The sequence below is a fragment of the Aotus nancymaae genome, unplaced genomic scaffold (assembly GCF_030222135.1).
Source record: "Aotus nancymaae isolate 86718 unplaced genomic scaffold, 86718_ANA_hifiasm-v0.15.2.pri h1tg000008l, whole genome shotgun sequence".
Lineage (NCBI taxonomy): Eukaryota > Metazoa > Chordata > Mammalia > Primates > Aotidae > Aotus > Aotus nancymaae.
Genome location: NW_026988419.1, coordinates 10,134,482 through 10,151,371, shown reverse-complemented (window position 1 = coordinate 10,151,371; position 16,890 = coordinate 10,134,482).

Below are 16,890 nucleotides of genomic sequence, written 5' to 3'. Positions count from 1 at the left end.
AGGGGCTGGCAGTTATAGTCCCAGTCAAAATTGCAGTATCTGTTGGAATAATGGGTGCTAAGATTTAAAGCCATTAGAGCAACCAGAATGTGGTCCCATGTGAAGACTAGCTGTTGATTTGATCCTACAGTCAGCATTGGTTGACTTGCCTTTCCCATTCAGGGTCTTGGTTTAAAAGAATGGGCATCATTCCTGACTGCTGCATCCCACTCTTATCTGAGTTTTGCTACCATTTACTTACCACCCACATGCATCCTGCTTTGGAAAACTGAATGCTCAAACAATCGCCACACTGTAAAAAGTGCTTAGGCCAAGCCCAGTGGCTTATGCCTATAATCCCAGCACTTTGGGAGGCCAAGGCAGGTGGATCACTTGAAGTCAGGAGTTTGAGACCAGCCTTCCCAGTCTGACATGGTGAAACCCCATCTCTACCAAAAAAAGTACAAAAATAAAATTAGCTGAGAGTGCTGGCATGCACCTGCAGTCCCAGCTACTTGGGAGGCTGGGGCATGAGAATTGCTTGAACCCAGGAGGAAGAGGTTGCAGTGAGCTGAGATCATGCCACTGCACTCCAGCCTGGCAACACAGTGAGGCCATGTCAAAAAAAAGAAAGAGAGAGAGAAGAAAGAAAGAGAGAGAGAGAGAGAAAGAGAGAAAGAAATGAAAGAGAGAAAGAGAGAGAGAGAAAGAAGAAAGAGAAAGAAAGAAGAAAGAAAGAAAAAGAGAAAGAAGAAAGAAAGAAGGAAGGAAGGAAGGCAGGAAAGAAGGAAAGAAAGAAAGAAAGAAAAGAGGGCTTATGGCTATTTGATATATCCAATGGCCTAGAACTCCAGAAGGTATAGGTAATGTTGATAAATTGCTCAATACAATGAACTTATGTTTGGGGCTGTGTTTAGAGCTGGGTAGGAGAGAGCTTCATACATGGAAGGTCTTTAGTTTGGTTTGAAGCTTGCTGGTATCACACATTGCCAACCCCCTAGCCAACGTACTGTACTTCATAGTTGCTGTTAAATTTCAACATCAGCCAGAGAATCGTTAGTTAGCCCTGGTGCTCCTGATGAGTAATCTTTGGTTTTGTAGCTTTTAGATGAACTCCCTATGTAATCCTATGACCATGTGTAGGCTCAGCATAAGTGCAGTCACTAGATAAATGTATATATTGGGCAAGGGACCGAAACCTCAAGGACGGTGATTCAAAATCCATAGCATGGTTGGGGCTTGGAGGGTTGGGAAGGGCAGAGAACAATTAGTCACCTAGCCCTCAAGCGAGTTGGAAAGGGAAACATTTGAGAGCTAAGCACCACCCAGGGTAATGTGCGTTCATAGCCCTGTGCTGAGCCCTGGATTGTCTTACAGGAGGAGAGAGGCATCTGCAGCCAGAAGCCTTGAACACTGGTCCAGCTTTTCCAACCAGCAAAGTGACTTTGGGCAAGATACTTCACTTCATTGTGCCTCAGTTTCCTCATCTGTAAAATGAAGATAATAATTTTTATGCCTTTTAAAGATGCTGGTAGGACTAGTCAGTACTTAATAAAAACAGCTGTTATTACTACTAATGTCAGAGGTGGTTTGTTTGTTTTTTGAGACAGAGTCTCTGCTGCCCAGGATGGAGTGCAGTGGCGTAATCTTGGCTCACTGCCTCCCAAGTAGCTGGGATTACAGGCATATGTCACCATGCTCCGCTAATTTTTGTATTTTTAGTAGAGATGGGGTTTCACCATGTTAGCTAGTCTGGTCTCAAACTCCTGACCTCAGGTGATCCAGCCGCCTCGGCCTCCCAAAATGCTGGGATTACAGGCGTAAGCCACCATGCCCATCCATCAGAGGTATTTGAACCCAAGTGACTCCATCTTGAATAGGGGCTGGGAAAATAAGGCTGAGACCTCCTGGGCTGCATTCCCAGAAGGTTAGGCATTCTTAGTCACAGGATAAGATAGGAGGTCAGCATGAGATAGAGGTCACAAAGACCCTGCTGATTAGACAGGATGCAGCAAAGAAGCTGTTCCAAACCACCAAAACCAAGATGGTGATGAAAGTGACCTCTTGTCATCCTTTCTGCTCATTATATCCCAGTTACGTTAACATGCTAAAAGGCACTCCCACAAGTGCCATGACAGTTTACAAGTACCATTTGTAAAGTTACCCTACATAGAAGTTATCCTACATAGTCTAAATGACTATAGTCTATATAGTCTAAAAGACCTTATATAGAAGTTACCCTATATAGTCTGTTCCCTCAGTTGTGGGAAATCTCTGCCCTTTTCCCAGAAAACTCATGAATAATCCACCCCTTCTTCAGCATATAATCAAGAAACAACTGTAAGTATACTCAATTGAGCAGCCCATACTACTGCTCTGTCCGTGAAGTAGCCATTCTTTTGTTTCTCTACTTCTCTGATTAACTTGCTTTCACTTTTACTCTATGGACTTGCCCCGAATTCTTTCCCATGTAAGGTTCAAAAATCCTCTCTTGGGTCTAGATAGGGATCCCTTTCTGGTAACACTAGAAGTAAATGTTAATTATTGTTTGTTTATTTGTTTTTCTGAGATGGAGTCTCACTCTGTCACCCAAACTGAAGTGCAGTGGTGTGATCTCAGCTCACTGCAACCTCCGCCTCCCGGGTTCAAGCGATCCTGCTGCCTCAACCTCCCAAGTAGCTGGGACTACAGGCACACACCACCACAACTGGTTAATTTTTGCTTTTTTTTTTTTTTTTAGTAGAGACAGGGTATCACCATATTGGCCAGGCTGGCCTCAAACTCCTGACCTTGTGATCCACCCACCTCAGCTTCCCAAAGTGCTGGGATTACAGGCATGAGCCACCATGCCTGGCCAATTATTAAAATTATAAAATTAAGCATGAAAAAACTTCCTTGTATACTCACTGTGCTCAAAATACCTTTTTCCAAAGCATCTGAATATGTGTAGTCTAACAAGTATGTTTAAAAGCAATGGTTGGCTGGGCGTGGTGGCTCACGCCTATAATCCCAGCACCTTAGAAGTCTAAGGCAGGCAGATCACAAGGTCAAGAGACAAAGACCATTCCAGCTAACATGATGAAACCCTGTCTCTACTAAAAATATGAAACTTAGCCAGGCGTGGTGGCATGCGTCTGTAATCCAAACTATTCAGGAGGCTGAGGCAGGAGAATCGCTTGAACCTGGGAGGTGGAGGTTGCAGTGAGCTGAGACTGCACTCCAGGTTAGGTGACAAGAGCAAGACTCCATCTCAAAATAATAATAATCATCATATAATTGGATACGGGATAAAATTTTTGATGGATAAAACCAGGAGGCAGAGGTTGAAGTGAGCCGAGATGGCACCACTGCACTCCAGCCTGGGTGACAGAGTGAGACCCCATCTCAAAAAAAAAAAAAAAAGCAATTGTGCTCTGGGTGCAGTGGCTCATGCCTATAATCCCAACACTTTGGGAGGCCGAGGTGAGTGGATGACTTGAGGCCAGGAGTTTGAGACCAGCCTAGGCAACATGGCAAAACCCTGTCTCTACTAAAAATACAAAAAAATTAGCTGGGTGGTGGGCACCTGTAATCCCAGTACTCAGAAGGCTGAGGCTCAAGAATCATTTGAACCCAGGAGGTACAGGCTGCAGTGAGCTGAGATTGAACCATTGCAGTCTAGCCTGGGTGACAAAGCAAGGCTCTGTCTCCAAATAAATAAATAAATAAATAAATAAATAAATAAAAATAAATAAATGCAATGGTGAGAGCTGAGTGGAACGCCTTGGGATATCACCAGCAGTGCGAGCCCCACTTGAATTTCACATGAAACTTAACAAACAAGCAGAACAGTTATTGCACACAGGAGCAGGGTTTGGGTGGTCACATGCATAGGATTCTGCAGAGTAAGTAATACAAAAGCATACTGGTATTTGGTAGATCTGTAAAGTGGAGATTGTTACCTGAAAAAATGCCAGTAGGCTGCTTCCCACATTCAGAAATATATGTGAGAAAATACTTTACCTTCTTCTATTTAAAACAATCAGGGCTATTGCAGTGGCTCATGCCTGTAATTCCAACATTTTGGAAGCCCAAGGCAGGAGGGTTGCTTGAGCCCAGGAGTTCAAGACCAGCCTGGCTAACATAGCAAGACCCCATCTCTATTTAAAAATTAATAGTAAAGGCTGGGCGTGGCTCACACCTGTAATCCCAGCACTTTGGGAGTCCGAGGCAGGTAGATCTCAAGGTTAAGAGATCAAGACCATCCTGGCCAACATGGGGAAACCCTCTCTACTAAAAATACAGAAAATTAGCCAGATGTGGTGGCACACGCCTTTAGTCCCAGCTATTCAGGAGGCTGAGGCAGGAGAATCACTTGAACCCAGGAGGCAGAGGTTGCAGTGAGCTGAGATCATGCCACTGCACTACAGCCTGGTGACAGAGATCTTATCTTTAAATCAAACATTCTATTCCTTTGACCTAGAGTTATAGGCGTGGGTGAAGCAATCAATTGCCAGAATTCAATCAGCACGGAGGTTTTCTCTGCAAACTCATCCTCCCCATATCTATTTTCTTAAACCACATTCTTTTCCTTGACATTTTTTTCCTCTTTCCCTACACATTTTAGAAAGCACTGAGATAGTTCCAGGTCTTTTGTGTAGGTTATTATTCCTCTTTTATCAGCAAGAAAACAGACTCAGAATGATTAAGTAACTTGTTAAGATCATCTCACTAGCCAAGCACTGGCATTCAAGTCTGGGTTATCTTGACTCTCCAGCCCGTGGTCTTTCCACTGCTGTTATCCATGCAGCCTCCAGTTCATGTTTTATCTGGACTTAGAGCTTTCCTTTATATCTGTTCATCTTCCACTCATTCGGCTGTATTTATTCTACCCAAACCTTGGATGTTTGTGGGCAAAATTCTGAAGAGGGCACCCTGTCCTGCACACCACGTTCACACCTCTTCGTCCAGCCTGAGGTGTAGAGTTGCCACCCGGGACATGGGCCAAGGTTCTAAGGGACTGTGTTCACTTCCTGGGTCCACAAGGGGGCGTGGTTTCAAAGGCAAGAACTTCCCAGCGATCTGCCTGACCTGCTTTCTTTCACGTCTCCATCCGGGAACTTAGAGGTCGGTCTTCGTGCGCGGAAAGATAGCCTGACCAGGTGGGCTTCTTTTGTTTAGAAAAACCCGCAAAAAGCTATGGGAGGACTCTGGGCCAAACAACCAATCAGATGTCAGAATCAAAGATCAGGCCGGGCGTGGTGGCTCACACCTGTAATCCAAGCACTTTGGAGGCCAAGGCGGGCGGATCACCTGAGGTTGGAAGTTCAAGACCAGCCTGACCAACATGGTGAAAACCCCGTCTAAAAAAAAAAAAAAAAAAAAAAACAGAATCAAAGATCAGTCATTCCAACGGAAGCTGGAAGGAACTCCTCTCATGGGAGGAGAACTTGAATGGGGCGGGAGTAAGTACTAGATTAAAAGACCTCATGCCCCTCACCTGTGCGGATTTTCTCTCTAGGGGATCTCTTCCCACGACAGCATGGGAGCTCGCTCACTCTCTCTGTCTCTCCCTTTCTCTCTGCCTAAATAAATCATTCTCTGCAAAATTCTTGGGGTCCGATATTTATTTGAAAAATATCCCCGTGCCAGAGCCCACCTGGCCATTCTTGGTTGGAGGAGAGCCCAAAGACCTGAGCACACCGGGGCACCTCCCATGGGGGAGCTGAGCCTCCTCCGCGTCCCTCAACCCGGTCACAGTTCCACTGATTCAAAGAGAGAACTCAAACCCCCGTGGGCCAAGTCCTGCTGAGGCTTTATGGAAGCCATGGAAACTCTTCCTCCAGAGCAGTGTCCCCAGGCTTGGTGTGCACAGAGTCACTGAGGCAGCACACTGAAGCCACAGCGACCCTGGACTAATTACAGCACTCTCTGTATTAGTACCCTACTCGTAGATTTCTTGTGATAATTCACCACAATAATTACCTGAAAAGTGTTTAGCATGATGCCTGGTACCTACCTAGCAAGTGCTTGATAAAAAGTTAACTGTTCTAGGCTGGGCGCGGTGGCTCATGCCTGTAATCCTAGCACTTAGGGAGGCCAAGGCGGGTGGATCATCTGAGGTCGGGAGTTTGAGACCAACCTGACCAACATGGAGAAACCCTGTCTCTACTTAAAAAAAAAAATAAAAAAAATTAGCCGGTCGTGGTGGTGCATGCCTGTAATCCCAGCTACTCAGGAGGCTGAGGCAGGAGAATCGCTTGAACCTGGGAGGTGGAGATTGCAGTGGGCTGAGATCAAGCCATTGTACTCCAGCAGCCTGGGCAACAAGAGCAAAACTCCATCTCAAAAAAAAAAAGTTAACTGTTCTAGCCAGGCATGGTGACTCATGCCTGTAATCCCAGCACTTTGGGCAGCCAAGGTGGGTGGATCACTTGAGCTCAAGAGTCCAAGACCAGCCTGGGCAACCTGGTGAAACCCCATCTCTACTAACAACAACAACAACAACAACAAACAATTAGCTAGGTGTGGTGGCACATGCCTGTAGTCCCAGCTGTGAGGTTTGTTCTTGGGTTCTTGCTGAGTTTAAAAAGAAGAAACTGAGGCCAACACAAGAAGATCCAATATGAAGGGTTTATTCAGGCTCCCGGGCGAGGTTCTGCTGTCCAACAGGAGGTGCCTGAGAAGTTGGGCAGACTCCTCTCAGACGTGGGGTTTTATAGGGAGTGAAGGAGCTCGATTGGTTGTGGGAGAGCAGGACTACTATTGGGTAAGGTTACAAGCCTTTGTTTGCATACAGGACTTGGCTGCTATTGGTTAGAATTGCTCAGCTGCTATTGGCTAGAAAGACTCAGCTGCTATTGGCTAGAAAGACTAGGCTGCTATTGGCTAGAAAGACTTGGCTGCTATTGGCTAGAATCACAAGACCTTGCTTGCATACTGGGTTCTTTAAGGGAAGGCCAGGCTATGCGAGAAGGGGAGAAGGGAACGTGCCCAAGCACGTCCAAGCTTTCAGACAAAAGAAGGGGGGGTGTGCATCCGAGCTCCCGGCGAGGCAACTGGCCTTACACCAGCTACTCAGGAGGCTGAGGTGAGAGGATCACTTGAGTCTGAGAGGTTGAGGCTGCAGTAAGCCAACATAAAGCCACTGTGCCCAGCCTGGGCAACAGAGTGAGGCCCTGTCCCAAAACAAAAATTTTGTTTTCATCTTGTTGTGTTCCTGAACTTTAAATCTCCTCTCTCCTCCTTCAGGGCACATAGCCCATCTGTTACAAATAAATAAATAAAAGTTAACTGTTCTTGTTGATACCAAAGTTTGTGAACCATTGTCCTAGGCAAACACAAAGAACTTACTTGGACTGTATCTGACTCATAAACAGTAGAGGCATTAGAGTTCCAACTCTCTCTGCCCGTGACAAACACATTCCACAGGCTTCAGAGTGCATTATTTTTCTGTTCAGCCTCAAACTCGCAATGACTTGGTTCATACTCAGTTCTCCCATCACAAGTGAAGCCTTGAAGGTAGAGAATCTAGGTAGAGAATACCAGATCTAAGGCAGAGAATATACCTAGCTTTTTGACATAAATGACTGGAGAGCTTGCATTAATTGTCTATTAATTTATTAATAACGGTTAAATGATTAGAGACTCCTAGAGCCCCGTTCCTTATTCACAACCCCTCATTCATCCACCATTACTTATTTCCTTATTAAGTTCAATTCAGCCATTCTATTTTAAGTACCTACTATATGCTAGGCGCTGTGCTAGGTACACATTGTTAAAGCAAACTAAATATGGCCTGAGAAGGACTCCATAGTTCTATATTTGAATCCTTATAGACAAACTGTAACCTGGCCTAATAGGCAGGCAAGATTGAAAACCTAACTTGGGAGCATATGCCTGCAACAATACCTGAGTCAATCCCAGTGGCCGTACTTCAACCATTCATAGACTGCTGAGTGTTCCAACTGTGTTCAAATAAGGCAAATGCCAACCTGTAACCAATCCAGCTGTTTCAGCATCTCACTGCTGATTTCTGTACATTGCTTCCCTTTTTTTGTCTATAAGTTTGTTCTGACCATGAGGCATCCCTAGAGTTTCTGTGAATCAGCTGTGATTCTGGGTCTGTGGACTTGCGAATCATTCATTGTCAACTAAACTCCTTTAAATTTAATTCAGCTGAAGTTTTCCTTTTTTTTTTTTTTTTTTGGAGGACGTGTGTCAAGGAGAGTAGAACCTGGGGGTGGGGAGGGAGGTGCCTTTAGGAAAAATTTATTTCTAGCAAATCCTAGTTAAGAAAATATTAGCAGCCGATTCCTACTTACGGTAAGCTTTGTCTTTTAAGAGCCAAGCCATTTGTCTGTTCAGACCCCAAAGCTCAATGGATACTTTACGTGGTCCCAAACCACGAAGTTTTCCTTTTAACGGTATGTACCGGTGAATGAAACAGATGGTACTTCTGCCCTAGGTGAGTTTATAATCTAGTGGAGGGACCAAAAATAAACTATATGCAAACAAAAATAATGTAACTGGGCCGGGCACGGTGGCTCACGTCTGTAATCCCAGCACTTTGGGCGGCCAAGGTGAGTGGATCACCTGAGGTCAGGGGTTCAAGCCCAGCTGGTCAACATGATGAAATCTCACCTCTACTAAAAATACAAAACCTAGTCAGGCTTGGTGGCATGCGTCTGTAATCCCAGCTATTCGGAAGGCTGAGGCAGGAGAATCGCTTGATTCGGGGGCAGAGGTTGTAGTGAGCCGAGATTGCACCATTGCACTCCAGTTTGGGGACAAGAACAAGACTCTGTCTCAAATAATAATAATAATATAGTTGGATATTGGATAAGATTTTTGATGGATAAAACCAGGGTCCAGTGATAGAGAATAACGGAGAAATCTACAGAGATGGGGGAATTCTGGGAGAGACTCTCTGAGGAAGAAACCTTTAACATGAAGCCTGAAAGGGGTCCAGCCAGGTGAAGGACGTGGGAGAGACAGAGAATGCCTGAGACTGAATGGAGACAAGACCAAGTGAGAGATCTAGACCCAGGTGAGGCAAGCCTGCTGGGTTCTGATAAACAGATTGAATTTTATTAGAAAAGAACCTCTTTCTTTTAGCTTATGGCGCAGAATGGCACCTAAACCTCATTAGTCCTCATCAATAAAGAACTTGTCAACACAGCCCCGCTCCTCCCTCTCTCTCTCACTCTCTCTTTCTCTCTCTCAACACAGGTTCTCACTCTGTCACCCAGGCTGGAGTATAGTGGTGCAATTATAGCTTACTGCAGCCTCAACTTCCTGCACTGAAAAGGTCCTCCCAACTTAGCCCCACAAGTAGCTGAAACCACAGGCATGCACTACCATGCCCAGCTAATTTTTCTATTTTTCTTTTTTCTTTTTTTTTTTTTTTAAATAAAGACAGGTCCTCACTGTGTTGCCCAGGCTGGTTTCAAATTCCTGGGCTCAAGTCATCTTCCTGCCTTGGCTTCTCTAACTGCCAGGATTACAGGCATGAGCCACCGTGCCCACCCTCATTCTTCTCTCTTTGAATCCCTTCTCAAATGGTGTCCCCCCTCCCAGGCCATGGCAGTGGGGTGTTTGCTTACCCGAGCCTCCCTGTGCAACACAGGAAATCATTTTTCTTAGGAGGTTACTGGGAGAGTCTTACAGTTTCCATCTCTCCCATTTAGTCATTGAACGTTTGCATAGATCGTTCTCTGGCATAAAACCTACACTTTCAGGCAAAGTGAGAGTCTGAATATTAGCTCAGAGTTGGATATCCATCTGGTAAAACGAATCTCCCAGAGCAGCACATAAATGTTTTCTGTTTTTGTTCTGGACCTTAAAGACTAAGTTAACAGTCATATGAGGTAGATGCAGGCGACTTTCAAGGAAAACCAAGGTCATTTTAGGCCAAGGCATGGCAGGGGAGACCTCCTGTGTTCATTTCAAGTAATAGCTACCAGTAAGGGCCTTTTTCCCTGCTCTGATCTAAAGAAAATTGAAGGCATTATGTGGGAAAATGTTCTTTCTGCACCAGGACTTTATGAATGAAATTCTTAGAAACTTCATTCATTCATTCTATATTTTGTTGCTGCCTTTCCAAATATTTCCTTTTTTTTAATTAGACAGTTTCATTCTGTCCCGTCTCTACTACAAATACAAAAAAAAAAAAAAAAATTAGCTGGGTGTGGCGGTGAGTGCCTCTAGTCCCAACTACTCAGGAGGCTGAGGCAGGAAAATTGCTTGAACCCGGGATGGGGAGGTTGCAGTGAGCCAAGATCACACCACTGCACTCCAGCCTGGGCGACAGAGTGAAACTCCATCTCAGAAAAAAAAAGATTCCCCCTGAAGAATGTTCCTGGGCTCTAGATACTCTTCCTTTCTGGACTTTGATTCTCAGCCCAGAAGCTCCATTGGAGGATGTCTCCCATGCTGGGCCATCCTGCCCACACTTGGAGAGTGGGGCCTCACCTACACCTCCAGCCCTTTTCATTCAGTCTTTATAGTTCCTTCATCCAGGAGACTAGAGGGTAACAAATGTTTTTTTAAGATGGAGTCTCACTCTGTCATCCAGGCTGGAGTGCAGAGGTGCGATTTCGGTTCACTGCAACCTCTGCCTCCCAGATTCAAGCAATTTTCCCGCCTTAGCCTCCTGAGTAGCTGGGACTACAGTTATGCACCACCATGCCCAGCTGATTTTTGTATTTTTAGTAGAGATGGGGTTTTACCATATTGGCCAGGCTGGTCTAGAACTCCTGACCTCATGATCTGCCCTCCTTGGCCTCCCAAAGTGTTGGGAGGCATGAGTCACCGAGCCTGGCCTGGTAACAAGTATTCTAAGGACTGGGTAAGAGAACGGACTGGCCCTGTCCAGTACCAGCCTTTTGTAAAAACACCTTACATTCTTTCTCTTTTCTTTCTTTTCGTTTCTTTTTTGAGACAGGGTCTCACTTCATCACCCAGGCTGGAGTGCAGTAGTATGATCTTGCTCACTGCAGCCTTAGCGATCCTCCTGCTTCAGCCTCCTGAGAAGGTGGAACTATAGGCACGCACCATCACGCCAGGCTAATTTTTGTATTTTTTGTATAGATGACATCTTGTTATGTTACCCACGGTGATCTCAAACTCCTGGACTCAAGAAATCCTCCCACCTCAGCCTCCCAAAGTGTTGGGAGTACAGGTGTGAGCCACTGTGCCCAGCCTCACCCTACATTCTTTTTAGGCCATGAACCAGGAACTCGGGATGCAACAACCAGTCTACACATGGCAACTCGCCACTGTGGGGTGATTTGCCTCCCAAGGTACTTCCCATGAAGGCTCCGTCTCCTCCATCTCCTTCCACAAAGCAGCTTCAAGCTCCAATAACTCCATCATCTCCAATTGAAAGAAGGAAGCAGAAAGAAACCAATATTTATTATCCACCGTGGGTACTGGGCTAGCTACTTTACATGTCTTAATCTTTACATACATTATATTATTGTACACTGGTTTTGATTTTACAGATAATAAAACCAGTGAATGTCCACAATGTTTGCATAACTTGCAACTGCTAACATAGCCAGTCAGTAGCAGCACTGGAATTCAAACCAAGATAAGTCTGGGGCCAAAGTCCAAGCTCTTTCTACCCTAGGCTGTCATGAACGTGTTCCTCAGCCCCTCCTTTTGGCCACCTCTGGGATCTCAGAATTGCTGGGCAGGTAATAAAAGGATATGTTTGGGAAGGGGAAAATAGAGGATATGAGGATCATGTTTTTAACCTATAAAATGGGAATAAAAATAAATTCCTACTTCAAGAGGTTCTTAAAAGGATTAAATAAATAAAATAATCCGGGTAAAGAATTTAGTACTTTGATTGGAAAAGAATAACAATGCATATTAGGAATTCTCCTCCCCCTCCTTCACATTTACCTTCTCTGCCCCCTCTGGACTCAGGTGCTCGCACAATAGAAGCAATAACTCTAGGCCATTTGGAAAAGGAGACAGCAGCCTGCTTGTAAAGAAAGGTGCCCAACTTTGCATCCAGACAGGCTTGGCCTCAAAGGAACACAATCTAAAATTATAGGCTGATAGCAAATATATATACACACAGACACACATACACACACACACACACACACACACACACACACACATATATATATATATTTTTGATGGAGTTTCACTTTTGTCACCCAGCTGGAGTGCAATGGCATGATCTTGGCTCACTGGAACCTCCGCCTCCCAGGTTCGAGCGATCCTCCTGCCTCAGCCTCCTAAGTAGCTGGAATGACAGGCAACTGCTACCATGCCTGGCTACTTTTTGTATTTTTAGTAGAGACAAGGTTTCACCATGTTAGCCAGGCTGGTCTTGAACTTCTGACCTCAGGTGATCCATCTGTCTCAGCCTTCCAAAATGCTAGGATTACAGGTGTGAGCCACCGTGCCTGGCCTTTTTATTTAATTTAATTTAATTTATTTGTTTATTTTGAGACAGAGTCTGTCTCACTCTATGGCCCAGGCTGGACTGCAGTGGTGCAATTTTGGCTCACTGCAGCCTCTGCCTCCTGTGTTCAAGCAATTCTTGTGCCTTAGCCTCCCACAAAACTGAGATTACAGACATGTGCCACCATGTCTGGCTAGTCATTTATTTTTTAGCATATAATGGAAAATATTTCTGACACACACAGACTGTATTAGTCCATTTTCATACTGTTATAAACAACTGTTTGTGGCTGGATAATTTATAAAGGACAGAGGTTTAATTGGCTGGGGAGGCCTCAGGAAACTTACAATCATGGTGGAAGGTGAAAAGGAATCAAGGCACCTTCTCCACAAGGTGGCAGGAAGGAGAAGTGCCAAGTGAAGGGGGAAGAGCACCTTATAAAACCATCAGATCTCGTGAGAACTCACTCACTATCACAAGAACGGCATGGGGGAAACCGCCCCCATGATCCAATTACCTGAACCTGGTCTCTCCCTTGACATGTGGGAATTACGGGGATTACAATTCAAGATGAGATTTGGGTGCGGGGGGAAAAGCCTAACCAAATCACAGACTAAAAACATAATCGTCTCCCAGGCATTCTTCCTTAAGAAGTTTATGGAAGGCCAGGTGTGGTGGCTTACACCGGTAATCCTAGCACTTTGGAAGGCCAAGGCGGGTGATCATGAGGTCAAGAGATCAAGACCATTCTGGCCAAGGTAAAACCCCGTCTTTACTAAAAATACAAAAATTAGCTGGGTGTGGTGGTGGGTGCCTGTAATCCCAGCTACTGGGGAGGATGAGGCAGGAGAATCACTTGAACTCGGGAGGTGGGGGTTGCAGTGAACCAAGACAGCACCACTGCACTCCAGCCTAAGCGACAGAGCGAGACTCCATCTCAGAAACAAACAAACAAAAAGAAGTTTATTGGAGGTGTTCTACCGAAATGAGGATGTGAACAGACAGGAAAGGAAAGGGGAGGGGAGGAGGAAAAGGAAAGAAAAAGAAAAGGGAAGGGGAGAGGAGACGAGAGGAGGAGGAAGTGAGAGAGAAGAAAAAGGAAAGGGAAGGGAAAGATAGAAGGAAAGAAAGAGAAAGGAAAGAGGAAAGTAAGGAGAAAGAAAAGGAAAGAGAGAAGAGAAAAGGACCCAGGACACAGACCATCCAACCCAAGTGAGACCACAGCCAGCTCTTCTCACTATCCTCCCCACTTAGGGCATCAACCACTTCTTTTTCAATCATGTCTCTTTAGCCAAAATGCCAATAGGATGAAGCAGGGAAAGGCTTTTCTTTTTCCCTCCAAACCTTTTATCCTCCTGTACAAACCATATGGACTTTACCTCCACAGTGGCTTGTTTCACTATTTTGCTTGGTTTCTCTTGAATAAATTTGAGAATGACTGACACAACCCCCAGGGCCTTTTCACCCATCCATCCAACTGGTCTTTAACAGTTTCCATGTTCTGTTCAATAATCCCCACTCAACCTAAGTAAGGAGTCATCTCTAATTAACTAAAGTTTCTCAGGAAGATGGACTTTTCCTTCTTATAAAATCCTGTGTATTCCTCAGACTTTGGAATTTTTATTAAGATGTAAATAGATTATCAATTGTCACTTGACTCCAGACTTTCCGCTACATTTCCCTATTTCATTTCTTTATATTGCAATGTAATGTCCAGGAGGCAACTGCCATATCTCCAGTGTTTTGCTTAGTGCCAGCACCTAAAAATGTGAAGAGGATATCTGAATCAATAAGTGGATGAACAAATGAATAAATATGTGTCTTCTTAGACATGCTGTATCTTCAGTGTCCTATCTTTTAACTTGACTTTGTTGAAATCACCAATTGGCTTTAGGTAATAACCAATTTCCTTCACTTCATCAGAGATGCCTAGAAGAATATATTGAATCATGTTTTTTTGTTGTTCACTAAATTAACTCTAATAAGGCCCCTGATGGGGAAAAAAAAAAGTTAAGTAGGCTTCAAGACGTATTCAAAGCACACACACTTCCTTTTATGTTCTTTTTAGTATTTGGCTTCTAGACACGAGTGTAAACACTGGAATAAATTCTGTAATGGTGTTTTATTCTCTGAGATGTAACTGCTTTCATGGATCCTGCTGTGACTTGGTTTTGAGACTTGGGCAATAGGTGGAAATAAATCCAGCACTATGCACTTAATTAGAAGCTTCCACTGGATGCATTAAGATGCAGACACAGTTTAGAGAGATTAAAGAGCAATTGAAATGATTATAAGAGCACAGAAGCAACTTCACAAACTAGGGAGACTTTTTCTAAATGTGTAGTTGCATTTCCAACACAATTAGGCGCTTAATTGTATACTCTTCTTAGTTAATACCTTTCAACGTATAAAACACCAGATTTACAAATTTTTTTATTTTTAGTTTTTTTTTAAAAGAAGACATTAGATTGTTTTAAAAAACTACCTTTGTTTACTGGCTTTGAAGATTTGAAATCTAAATATATATATATATGTTTCTTCTTACTCTTCATCCATTATGTTACCAAAGTTTTAAATGGTTCAAATTCACACAAGTATAATCTCAGTCTTTGTAAAATGATGTTAAAGTTTTTCTAAGAAATTTGTAAGGAGCCATGTGAATGATATATACCTCACATTTTCAGAGACCAGGTACACATTTTACATCATTGCATAATCAGGAGTTCGTTTTTTAAACATAATTAAATAAGAAGGGCCAAGCACAGTGGCACATGCCTGTAATCCCAGCACTTTGGGAGGCCGAGACAGGTGGATCGCTTGAGCTCAGAAGTTCAAGACCAGCCTGGGCAACATGGCGAAACCCTGTCTCTAGAAAACATACAAAGAATTAGCTGGGTGTGGTGGCACGTGCCTATAGTACTAGCTACTCGGGAGGCTGAGGCAGAAGGATCACTTAAGCCCAGGAGATAGAGGTTGCAGTGAGCCAAAATCATGCCACTGCACTCCAGCCTGGGCTACAGAACAGAACCTTTCCTCAAAAAAAAAAGAAAAAGAAAAAGAAATAAAGAAAAAGAAGATTTGAAATAACCCTATGTTAAAATGTACTTTTTTTTTTTTTTGATACAGAGTCTCGCTCTGTCACCCAGGCTGGATTGAGGTGGCGTGATCTCAGCTCACTGCAACCTCCACCTTTTTTTCCACCATGTTGTCCATGCTGGTCTTGAACTCCTAACCTCAGGTGATCCACCTGCCTCAGCCTCCCAAACTGCTGAGATTAGAGATGTGGGCCACTGGACCTGGCCAAGATGAGTAACTCTAAATATTGAACGTGAATTAGAAAACAACTTCCTGTTTTCCCTCCTCCTCCTCCTCCTCCTCCTTCTCCTCCTCCTCCTCCACCTCTTCCTTCCACTTTCTCCTCCTCTTCTTCTTGGAGGTATGCATTAGGAGTTCTGAAACTATTTTCTGTATATTCTAGGATTCAACAAATAAACAGATTTATTATGAATAATGGGAGATAGGTTTCTCACAGTTGCAGAAGGGAGTTATAAATCTAGAAAGGGAGGATGACATATGAGCCCTGTAGTGTTAGAGTAGAATTAAAGTTAAGAAGAATGCAGAATAGAGGTATGGAAATACACATCTGTGTGTGCAGGTATGTAGGTATACGTGTGTGTAAGTATATCTGTAAGTGTAGAGATATACAGCTATTAATATTTCCTAAGCTCTCTCCATTGAGAAGGCCTAGAAGTAGAGCCACCACAGAAGCAGTGAGCACACCCACACTGGATCTGGTTTCTAATTGCCATGAAATGAACCACAGCTTTTTGAAGAAATGGCAGATACCACAGCTGACATGAGGAGAGTACAATGAAAAAACTGAAATTCTCCTTGTGCTAGAAAGCAAGGAAGTGCTCAAAGAATGATAGTGACACATCAAGAGGACAAAGGAACCAGTTAGAAAGGGCTCCCACTGGCAAAATTTGGAACAATTTGACCAAGAAAATAAATAGTAATAGTTATATTATATAACCTATTGAGCAAAATAAAAACTCATGGGTCAATATGGATTTATTTATTTATAAATAAACAAACAGATGTGTTGCTATAAAACCTTTGGAAGGCCGAAAGGTTTTATTGGGGCAGGCCCGAAGGCAGCCGGCCAGTCCTCTAAATTAGGGTGAGAGAGAGATGATCAAAGGCCGTGAAGGCTGTTTACCCCACATCCATTTGTCTCCACACTAACTGTTTACTCATGTTAATGCTGTGCTAGGTGGCTCTGGGAAGATCAAAGGGGAATTACCTGTTAATAGTATTTACTCTGGGCCCCGGAACCTAAAGCTTTTACCAGCCTTAAAACCATTCTCTTAACCGTTAATTATCCACAAGTGTGTTAACTTAGAACCTCTGTTGTAAAACCTTAAAGGAATAAATGTGTGGACAGACAAAGGGCCTGGGTCGATTGGTTGCATTTCACCCTCTGAAAGCAGCCGAAGGCCATCCCTAGC